Raw genomic sequence first — 12,532 nt, 5'->3', positions numbered from 1 at the left:
AAATAAGAAATCAACTACAAATTCCCTTGATGAATGGACTCCTTTTGACAAAGGAAAAATTGAAACATTCATCAGCTACAGACTTTCCTATTTCTGAAGAGTTAATTAATTTAGCAAAATCTGTTAAAAATAATAAGTAAATACTTCCAGTGTTTTTCTTGTGAGTTGTAACCTCTGTATATATGTAAATAGCATATTAAATAACTCAAAATTTAATGATACATTATTTACATAAAATTATTATTATTATTATTATTATTATCACCCCAAGATCTCATGGAGTCAAAGACTCATCTGGAAGTTCCTTTTATCACACACACAGCTCATCATACTGTGTCTTAAACACATTCAAACTCCCTACAGAGACACCACACTCTCAGGCAAGGCATTCCAATCATTCACAACTCTGCACGAAAAAACCTGCCTCTCACTCCCCTCTTTATACAGTTTCCAGGGATGACCTATGGTTCTCCCACTATCTCCCACTATTTTATGTAGAACTTCTCCAGCATTAATCCTACAACAACCCCTTACCAACTTGTAGGTCTCTATCATATCTCTCCTCTTCCTCCTGTCCACCAGACTGCAAATTACATCATCTAAATCTTTCCTCATACTCGACATTCCAGAGATCAGAAACTACCTTATTCAGTCGCCTTTGGACCCTTTCCAACATCTCTTCATCCTTCTGAAAACCAGGTGACCAAATCTGGTCACAATAGCCCATGTGTGGCCTAATCAAAGCCTTATACAACGGAACAAGAATCTCCCTACTTCTACACGTCAGTGTCCTCCGCATCATTCCCAGAAGCCTTTGTGTTGGCTTCACAATTTTAGCTATGTGTCCTCTAAATTTTAGATTCTTATCCACTATCACTCTAAGATCTCTTATTTACTATACCTCCAACAATATATCCTCACCAAGCATAAATTCTGCATTCCATCTTTGTTTTCCAAATTTTAAAACCTTACATTTTGCAACATTGAAGTCACATTTCCGTGCCCAATTACTCAATTTATTCAAGCCTTCTTGTAAGGTCATAACATCTTCACTGCTCTTTATGGTTCGTCCTAACTTTGCATTATCTACAAAGAACTGAATATCTCCATCCAAACTTCACCAATAACATTAATATACAAGTTAAACAGTAATGGCCCTAAAACAGACCCCAGAAGCACTCCACTAGTGACTTTCCTTTTCCTGGATATCGCTCCCCCATACACAACTTGTTTATACCTGTCAGATAGCCAGTCTCCAATCCAATGCACTAGTCTAATATCCAACACCATCTGCTCTAGTTTGACTGTCTACTTATCATGAGGTACTCTATCAAAAGCCTTTGCGAAATCCAAGTATATTACTCTGTATCCTTCTCCTCTGTCCAAGGAAGCAGTCACTTTATTTTAATAAGTAAGCAGATTACTAAAACATGACCTCCCTTTAACATATCCATGCTGTCCATCAAAGATAATACCATTGTTGTCAACCCAATTCTGGATCCTAGTTCTCACAAGCTTCTCCAACAACTTAACGACAACACCTGACACACAGATAGGTCTATAGTTTGATGCTTGAGTACGATCACCTCCTTTATTAAGTGGCACAATCTTGCCTTCCTGCCACTCCTTAGGAACTTGACCGAGTGCAAGACTCGTATTAAAAAAATATGTCAAGACACGTGTCAACTCCCTGGCACATTCCTTCCAAATACATGGTGAGTCCTACAGCCTTATTAACATCTAGTTCACTCAACTCCCCATACACCTCTTGCTCACTTACAGTCAATCTATCCTACCCATCATCAACTGCTCTCAATCTCTCCATGAAGTCACATTCACAAGATTGAAAGACTTTTATTAACTGCTCATAAAGGTCTTTCAATTCTAGAAAATGGTATAAAGACGCCAGCTCTCTTTATACCATTTTCTAGAATCAATGTCATCCTTCCATAATCATTCTTTCTTTTGCTGGCTACGTATCGAAAGAACTCCTTAGGATTCTTTTTGGCATAATTTGCTAACTGCTGTTCATACCTCTCTTTAGCTACCCTCATCAACCAAGTCATTCTCCTTGCCTCTTCTTTGTAGACTTCATGAAATTGGTTATTTCCACTTCTCTTATGCTGCTTCCACAATGCCCTTTTTCTCTGTATCACATGCTTAATCTTTTATTCATCCATCTCACACCTACCTTATTTAATCTTCTCACCCTTGGAATACATTTAGACATTGCATCTACTAGATAGTTTTGAAAATCCCTCAAGCTGCATTGATCTCTTTTCCAGCTAACTCCTCTTTCAATGCTACACCTGCAAGCTGTCTTCTGAGCTCTTCATAATCACCCCCTTTTTAGTTCCACATATACCCTTCTCTCACAGGGTGTCCTCACACTGCTGGCAACCATCCATGTAATCACCTCATAGTCACTCTCATCAATCGGTGGACGATTTGACACCTCATTTATAATTACATCCTCTGATGAGATGACCAAATCCAAGACCCTGAATCATCGTGTGCCGTCTGTTACATATTGTAAGTGCTGGTTATCCCTCATACACTCAAGAAACTCATTTTCTTTATTTAGATTAAGGGATATTAAATCCCACATTGTTTTAAAATCGAATAAGAAACTCAGAGATCGGAATCAAAGAGTCTCATGCCGAATATAGCAACTATAAAAGTATCGGCGACTTTAGCTTACGCTAAAGCACGTAGTTCAAGTACGTAGTACAATCAGGGCAACTTGTAGCAAAGGTGATTAAAGCTCTGATCACTATTTCTAGTATTTCCCATAATGTAAAACACATCTCCTAGGAGATATATGATGTTATACATTATGGTGGGAGGTCACCACCCAGACCGGTTTCGATCTTTATTGAGATCTCATCAGTGAGTAGCTAGACCAAGTATAATACCAAGGGTATAGCGAAAAGAACTTATATACTCTGCTATACGAGTTGTCAAAAAGGTGCACCCATAAATTATTTAAAATAAAGAGCCAATAGCTTAATTTCGGCGATATAAACATTATTTAGATTAAGGGGATATTAAATCCCACATTGTTTTAAAACCGAATAAGAAACTCAGAGATTGGAATCAAAGAGTTTCATGCCGAATATAGCAATTATAAAAGTATCGGCGACTACTAGCGTAAGCTAAAGCACGTAGTTCAAGTACGTAGTACAAACTAGGGCAACTCGTAGCAAAGGTGGGTAAAGCTCTCATCGTTATTCCTAGTATTTTACCCACCTTTGCTACGAGTTGCCCTAGTTTGTACTACGTACTTGAACTAAGTGCTTTATCTTACGCTGGTAGTCGCCGATACTTTTATAGTTGCTATATTCGGCATGAAACTCTTTGATTCCGATCCCTGAGTTTCTTATTCGGTTTTAAAACAATGTGGGATTTAATATCCAATTAATCTAAATAATGTTTACATCACCAAAATGAAGCCTATTGGCTCTTTATTTTAAATTATTTATGTGTGCACCTTTTTGACAACTCGTATAGCAGAGTATATAAGTTCTTTTCGTTATACCCTTGGTATTATACTTTGGTCTAGCTACTCTCACTGATGAGGTCTCAACAAAGATCGAAACCGGTGGGGGGGCTCCGTGAAGCTCTGCTTCGGGATAGGTTTTTGCCTGTCTCTGAGTGGGACCACCGCTGAGATTATGGCGCTGCTTGGTGGTGGGGTGAGCCTGTTAGTGGGTAGAGCCAATACTGAGAAGTTCTTCTCTGTGACAGGGTGAGCCTGTCATTGAATGGAACAATGCAGAGTTCAGCGATCTTTCGGGATAGTCTTATTTTTAGAGCCTGTTTCACTTTTGCATTCAATAAAGATCGTAACTGGTCTGGGTGGTGAACTCCCACATAATGTATAACATCATATATCTCCTAGGAGATGTGTTTTACATTATGGGAAATAATAGGAATAGCAATCAGAGCTTTACCCACCTTTGCTATGAGTTTCCCTAGTTTGTACTACGTACTTGAACTACATGCTTTAGCTTATGCTAGTAGTCGGCGATACTTTTATAGTTGCTATATTCGGCATGAAACTCTTTGATTCCGATCTCTGAGTTTCTTATTCGGTTTTAAAACAATGTGGGATTTAATATCCCCGTAATCTAAATAATGTTTACATCGCCGAAATGAAGCCTATTGGCTCTTTATTTTAAATAATTTATGGGTGCACCTTTTTGACAACTCGTATAGCAGAGTATATAAGTTCTTTTCGCTATACCCTTGGTATTATACTTGGTCTAGCTACTCGCTGATGAGATCTCAATAAAGATCGAAACCAGTCTGGGTGGTAACCTCCCACCATAATGTATAACATCATATATCTCCTAGGAAATGTGTTTTACATTATGGGAAATAATAGGAATAGCATTCAGAGCTTTACCCACCTTTGCTATGAGTTGCCCTAGTTTGTACTACGTACTTGAACTACGTGCTTTAGCTTACGCTAGTAGTCGCCGATACTTTTATAGTTGCTATATTCGGCATGAGACTCTTTGATTCCGATCTCTGAGTTTCTTATTCGGTTTTAAAACAATGTGGGATTTAATATCCCCTTAGTCAAATACTTGGCTGAGTATTTGATTCCATTCACCTCTATCTCACACTATACTGCCTCGAAACCACTGGCACTATTTGCCTCTTGCATCTCTACTTTGTAGGGACATAATTCTTTCTCTATGATCAATAGCATTCTCCCTCCCTTTTTACCCCTTCTATCCTCACGAAACACATCACATCAAACCCTTGATATGATACCCATCATACCCTTCCATCTCTATTCCTGTCAGGATGTTATCCTCTTCCAACCATGTCTAACTTATTCCAACAATCTTTGGGTGAACACATGCAGTTAGTGCAACCATTTCATCTGCCTTGTTTCTTATACTTCTAGCATTTGTATACAAACACAACAGCTCATTTCTGGATCTACAACTAGTTCCACCGATACTACTGACTTGATGTGATCTCTCCATGCTCGACTGGAGGCATTTCCTTTTCTGCCCATTCATTCTAGAACCCTCCCCAATTCCAACTGTTTCCTCTTGATCCCAGATCATCCCATTCCTTTCCTCTCTACACATGCTCTCACCTCCTCTTGGAGCATCCACCCTTAGTCTCCCCGTTTCCCTGCTCCTCTTGCACACCCTTTCTCTTCAATCTCTCCTGTCTTACTTTCCTGAAGAAAGAATCTCCTGCTCTTCTACATCACTTCCCGCTTGATCTGATTCATTCTCTCTACTCACTTTTCTACCTTCAAGCAGCAGTCTCTCCAAGTGACTCACACCATAACCACTCAAATGCAGTCCATCGCTCCCATACAGTTCACTTTGTCCTTCAAACTCATTCCACCCATTAACAAACTACTGTACTCCCATCTCCTCACACATTTCAGCCAGTATATCATTCATAATCCTTGCTCTCCACCTCATCTCACCACAGTCATACCTAGCAAACACGCTCGCTACCCTTTCTGTCACACTATTCTCTTTTATCCTTCTAAGCAGCCACCTGATATCCATTCTGACATGCTGTTTTCCTATGTCAAATCATTTGTTCCTAATAAAACCATCAACTCCTTTGCTTGCTTCCTCTTCATATCCAATGCCTCAATCACTCTACTCATTTTATCACCTGGAAAACATACCTTATACATCCTATCATCCAGAACACCTTTAATAATGAAGTCGCCATACAACGCCACTCGCTCATCTTTCGTTAACTCTTTCATGCCATCAAGATTTGTTTTAATTGTTTTTACCCGATTTTTCTTAATTTCATCCATTTCATCTCCTGCCTCATCCAATCCAATTCAACTTAGGCCTCTCCCATTGAGGGAAGTTTGGGTCTACTACTCCCATGGTTACCCGGTCCATATTGGGAGAGTATATCCATACTTGGGTGAATGAATGCATGAAGGTGGAAGACAATCACAAACATCCATGCCTATGCGGGATTCAAACCTGCAGCCTCTTGGCTGGAGAGTGGATACGCTAACCCACACACACACACACGCACACGTGTGTGTGTGTGTGTTGATATATGTTATTGTTATAACATCAACCTGATGATGGAAATTTGACTTTGCTGAAATATTATTATTATTATTATTACGGTGTGCTCTATGGGGTCCTTAGACTCATCAAGGGAGGTGCTAAATATCATATCAAGAACTATCCAACATTTGTGCAGTATCTATCATACTTTGCTTTGAACTCATTCACAGTTATGGTATCCACAACAGACTCTGGCAACCTATTCCACTCATTCACTACTCTCCAAGCAAAAAACCTAGTTCTAACACCCTTGCTAATTACACTCTTACTCAGTTTCCAGTGATGGCCCCTAGTTCTCCCATCACCAGACTTGTTCTAAAAAATATCCTCTGAATTAATCTTGTAAAACTTGTAAAAACCCTTCAGTAATTTGTATGTCTCAATCATATCATCCCTTTTCTGCCTGTCAACTAGCTTTTGTAACCCACATATCTTCAACATGTTCTTGTAAGGTTCATTTCATAGACCTGCTACCATCTTGGTCACTTGCTTCTGGATCCTCTTCATCACCAGTGCCATTGATCCAAGCAATCTCTTAAGCTTATCATACTTACCAGTCCTGTAATGCTACATATGCCTCTGCTTAACTGAAAATTCCACACATTTAGTGACCTCCAGGTCAGGACCATGTGATTACTCTCACCATTTGGTGGCTATGTGGTCATATTGGTTATAGACAAATTCTCAGATGTAATTACTAGATCAAGCACTCTCAAACCCCTAGTATATTCCATTACATGCTGTCTCAGGTAATTATCCCTTAGTAACTGCATAAACTCCATTTGCTTCCTCCCATGTGTCCTCTACTCCTTCTAGTCTATGTTCCCATTGTTGAAATACCCCATAATTATTACCCACCCTCCACTCATTGAGCCTATTTGCCAATGCACATACTATCCTCATCATCTTTTTCATCTCTTGGTCTATAGTAGCATCCAACTGTATATTTTGTTCTGCTGGTCTCTATCTCACACCAGATAGCCTCAAATGTACTATTTTCACTGGTCTGCATTTGCATTTGAACTTTCTACTCTCTTTGGTTGCAGATCATCAGCTATCATCAATAATACCCCCCCCCCCCATTATTTTCTCTCTATCCTCCCTGAACACACTATACCCTTCACATTCTATCCCACTAACTATACCATCTTTTGTCAGCCATGTCTCGCTAATGCCAATAGCCTTTGGCCAGAATAAACTAACCAATGCCAAAAATTTCTCCCATTGTTCTGAATGCTCCTAGCATTAATGTACATAAAGTGCAAAAGTCCTTAGGCCCATTGCTATCCTGATGCTTTATACTAACTATCGCATTCTGGTTTGTTACCAGTGGTACTAAGTTAGGAATTTTATACACAACTTACGCTCAACTGCCTCACTGATGGTTGCTTATCCACTCAACAGCTGAGTCAATCCAGGATCTCTCAATTATCTAGGTATTTTTACTTATCATTTCCTGTATCATAGATGTACCAATTAAATAGCAGTGTCTGAAATATAGAGCTCTGTAGTACGTTACTTGTTATCTGTCTTCTTCTATATTCAACACTCACATATACTACTCTGATGTTTATCCATCAGCCATCCTCTTATTATTATCACCAGATCATATCCATCCTATATTGAAAGTTATCCATCCCAGTTTGCTCCAGTTTATGTAACAGTTTTGTGGGACCTTTACACACCCTTGGGATCCCCCAAAAACAAGACTTAAATTAAACAGCTTAGTTAGAATAGCTGACAATTCCTTTGCATGCTCTTGTAATATATTACATAGTTTGACGTCCCATCTATTTTCATGGCTGTATTTTTGCCTTAGTATTCTGCAGTAACAAAAAAAAAAAGTATCTGTACCTCTATTCTTACATCAATCAAGGTAATCTGGCACTGCAATATTTCCACCTATACAGTACACTCTTGCAAAATGGCTTAACTCAAATTTGTTTCTGTTACCATCCTACTGTCATCACTCGTTAAAGTCATTCTTCCATTTACTTGCCACACAGCAGAAGAATCTTTGGATTTCCATTGGCCTTCTCAGGTAGCTTCAACTCATAATCTGCTTTTTGATTCCTTACCCAGATCACTCTTCTTACTTATTCTTTATGCTGGCACAAGCTTACTGACCACCTTTCTCTTTATATATCTGCCACAACCATTTCTTAATGATGCTACTCATTGATCTAACTCTCACATGATTTATCCTCCTGATTCTGGTATGCAGTCTGATACTCCTTTCTCCAAACTTCATGTGACATCTCACATGCACTATTATTAATATTTTTCTCTTCCACATTCTTATGTCATGGTACAATTCCAAACTGTCTCCAAGCTTCTCAGCTTATTGACTAGTTACCACTTCCACATTCTTATGTCATGGCACAGCTCTAAGCTGTCTTCTCAGCTTACTGTTATCACCTGCTCTGTAATTTATATATATATATATATATCCCTTCTTGAATGACAATCCATGTCTGGCAATCTCCCAGGTTATGATCATTCTCCTCAGTTGGAAGCAATATGGTTATCCCAGTTTTTGCTGACATGCATTCTGATGATATAAAAGTATGGATCAACAAATAATGGGAATGGAATAAGCTCATAAGAAAAAAAGTCCAATTTAGTGAATCTACAAAACCCTCTACCACAATAAAAACTGTTATAGGGAATCACTCAAAAATGAACTAAAAAAGTTAAACACAGCTATGACCATCGATGATGCTAATGAAATCTTAACAAAATCTATCTTGAATTGTCACTAGAAATAGGAGGTATAAAAAGACACCAAAGAGAGGAAAAACTAAGACAGGAAATCTTAGATCTGACGAAGAAAAGAAGAGATATGAAAAGAGATTTGAATGACACCAATAAAATAGAATATGTGGAAATTTGTAAAACTATAGTAAAAGGATGAAACATGAAATTAGATCGTATAACACTAGGAACATTAAAGAAACAATAATCATATGAAGGTTCTAAGACGAACATTATCAGTTGGAACAAAGGAAATAGCTGCTGTAACCGGAAAAAATTGTGAACTTATAAAAAATGGAGATGCAATAATCAAAAGAATTCAGGAATTTTATACTGAACTCTATGAAGACAAAGACTGAGACATCCAAAAATCATCTATGAATAACTCGAGTGAGGAAGAACACAATGCCCCTGAGATCTTACAAAGTGAAGTGGAAACGGAACTGCGGGAAATGAAGAATGGAAAGGCCCCAGGAGAAGATGGAATTATGGTAGAGGTCTTAAAACTGGGAGGAAGCCCTGTCATCATACAGCTGACTAAACTCATTAATAAATATCTAAAACAGAGAAAAAATTGGAACAATTCACTTCTAATATTAATTTTTAAAAAGGGCAATAAGGAAGAAATTAAAAACTACATACCTATAAGTCTACTCCCCACTATATAAAGTCTTCACAAAAATTATACATAATAGAATAAAATCTAAACTAGAGGGAATACAATCCTGTGAACAAGCTGGATTTAGAAAGAACTACAATACTTTGGACCATACTCACACATTAAGACAGCTCATTGAAAAATCAATTGAATAAAATTAACCCTTCTTTTATTCAATTAAAAATTCTATGAAAAAGCATTTGATTCAGTTAAAACATCTGCAACACTAAAAGCTCTTGAAACCCAGGGAAAAAATGAGAAATCATATATTGAAACACTAAAACATATTTACAATAATGCAACTTCTGCAATTAAATTATATAAAAACAGTGAAAAGTTCCCAATTCAAAAAGGCATCCAGCAAGGTGACACCATATCTCCCAAATGATTTACAGTCTTTAGAAGCCTTGATTGGGAAACAAAAAGAATAAACATAAATGGAGAAAGGCTACATCATCTGAAATTTGCAGATGATATTGTCCTAATAGCAGATAATCTTGAAGATCTGGAAGAAAGGCTAAATCAGCTAGATGAAGCCTCCAAAGTAATTGGATTAAAAATAAATAGAGAAAAAACAAAAATAATGATGAATAAATACATAAACCATAGAACTGTCAAAGTTGAAACATGAAATAGAACAAGTTACTTCATATGTATATTTGGACCAATTGTTATCCTTTGAGGATTGCCAAAGAAAAGAGATTGAATGAAGAATTCACCTTGGATGGATGGCTTATGGGAAAAGGAAAAAGGAAAGCTTTCGACCAGTGCATACTTCCTGTCCTAACATACGGAGGAGAAACATGGACTTTAACAGAAGCCCTAAACAAAAAGCTAAAAACAACACAACATCGCACGGAGAGAAGTATGCTAACAATAACATTAAGAGATAGGAAGACCAATACCTGGATAAGTTCTCAAACAGATGTCATGGATATTGTAAAATACGTTAAACAGGCTAAGTGGAGATGGGATGGCCATATTGCCAGATGCAGTGACGGGAGATGGACTAGAAAAACAACAGAGTGGAGACCGATGGATGGAGCAAGACGAAGAGGAAGACCAAGAAGAAGGTGGAGGGATGAACTGGAACAAATTGCAGGAGTGAGATGGATAGGAGAGGCAGAAAACTGAGTGGTCTGGAAAATCATGGGGAGACCTTCATCCAGCAGTGGACAGAACCAAAAGGTTGAAGAAGAAGAAGAGAAGAGAAGATGATTCTGATGCCATCATTAGATTCAGCACCTTTCCTTTCCCCCTCTTCCTTTGTCTTGTTCTTTGTTTCAGTCAGTGGTCTCATAGTTCATGTTCCCATAATAATTTATCCTCATTCATTGTGCTATTTGCTGATACATGCCATCCACATTCACTCTTGTGCTGTCTAGCTTCTAGCAGCCATCGACTATTTTCACCCAGTAGACTTCTATTTCACAACCAGATAGCCTCATATGTACTGTCTTCTGCATCACTCTCCTCCTCTGAACTCTTAATTCTTCTTTATGATTAATTCTTCTGCTGTCATTACTGAAAATTTACCTGTTGCATCCTGTCTCTATGGCTCTATCATTCTCAATCAGCCAGGTTTTAGTGATGTTGTAGTCCCATTATTCTATGAAAAAGATCTTCTTCATTAATCTAGTAACAGCCCTTTACCACCTTAAATATCTCAATCATATCCCCTCTCTTCCTTCTATTCCTAAAGCTTTGCAAACTGCATTCCCTCAATCTGTCTTCATATTCCACAACCAAAGACCAGTTACCATCTTAGTCAGTCTTCTCTGGATGTTTTCCAATATGTATTAACCATCACCTTTAAAACCATGGGTCCAAATCTGTTCACAATAATCCATACAATGCCTGATCAAGGCATTATACAATGGAAAGAGTATCTCTTTATTTCAACACTTTAAGATTCTCTGCATCATTGTAATTAACTCATGTGATGACTTCACAACTTACTCAATGTGACCTCTGAACTTCAGATCCTTGTCTACCATTACTACTTGGTCTCTTGTCTCCTCAAGTTCTTCCAAAATCTCTTCAACAAGTCTGTACTTATCATCCCATTGTTGCTTGTAGAATTTCAGAACCTTACTTTTTGCAACATTGATCTAACAGTCATATACTGTTGCCAACTCATGCAATCTGTTCACGTCCACCTGTAAGACCACAACATCTGCTTGGTTTCTCATCACTCTCTCTACTTTTTCATCATCTGCAAACAGTTATATATATCACCTGTTAAACTCATCCAGATATCATTGAGATGTAATTAAAATAACAATGGTCCCAAAACAGATTCCCCATCTGTCCCAGCATTATTGGCTTTCTTCTTTTGGAATACTACACTGCCATACACAACTTGCTGATACCTGTTTGAGAACCAGTTGCCTATCCAACTCACTAATCTATCACCCAATTCTATCTGCTTCAGTTTAGTTACCAACTTGTAGTGCAGCAATCTTTGAAAAGCTTTGCAAGATATAAGTATACCCTGTATATATACTGCCTGGAAAGAAGTCAATCAGCACAATAGTGTGAGGAACAAACAGCCATTGCACCCACCTTAATACGATGTAGGATCTCCTTTTGCTGCAATAACTGCAGCAATCCTTTGGGGCATAATTTCCACAAGTGTATGATAGCAATCAATGGGAATTTTGGACCATTCTTCCTGTAGGCATGTAATGCGGTCCTGTGCTGTTGTGGGGCAGATGTCCCTTGATCTCATTTGATGCTCCAGTTCATTCCACAGATGTTCAGTAGGATTGAGATCAAGGCTCTGTGGAGGCCTGTCAAATGTGGTGAGGTTCATGTCCACAAACCATGCAGTTACAGCAGTATCCTTATGATACAGTGCATCATCTTGCTGAAAGAGACAATGGTCATTTGTGTAGAAACACCACAAAATAAGAAGCATTGCATTGTCCAGAATGTTCAGATACCTCGCAGAGTTCAATTTTCAGCACACCACAAACAGAGACCTGAGGCCAAGCCAAGAAAAATAGAACCATACCATCATCACACTGCCTTCTCCTCT

Source organism: Typopeltis vanoorti, chromosome 19 (genome assembly GCF_054136105.1).
Source record: "Typopeltis vanoorti isolate ZY-2024b chromosome 19, IOZ_Tvanoo_1.0, whole genome shotgun sequence".
NCBI lineage: Eukaryota > Metazoa > Arthropoda > Arachnida > Uropygi > Thelyphonidae > Typopeltis > Typopeltis vanoorti.
Note: the sequence above shows the minus strand (reverse complement) of the source record.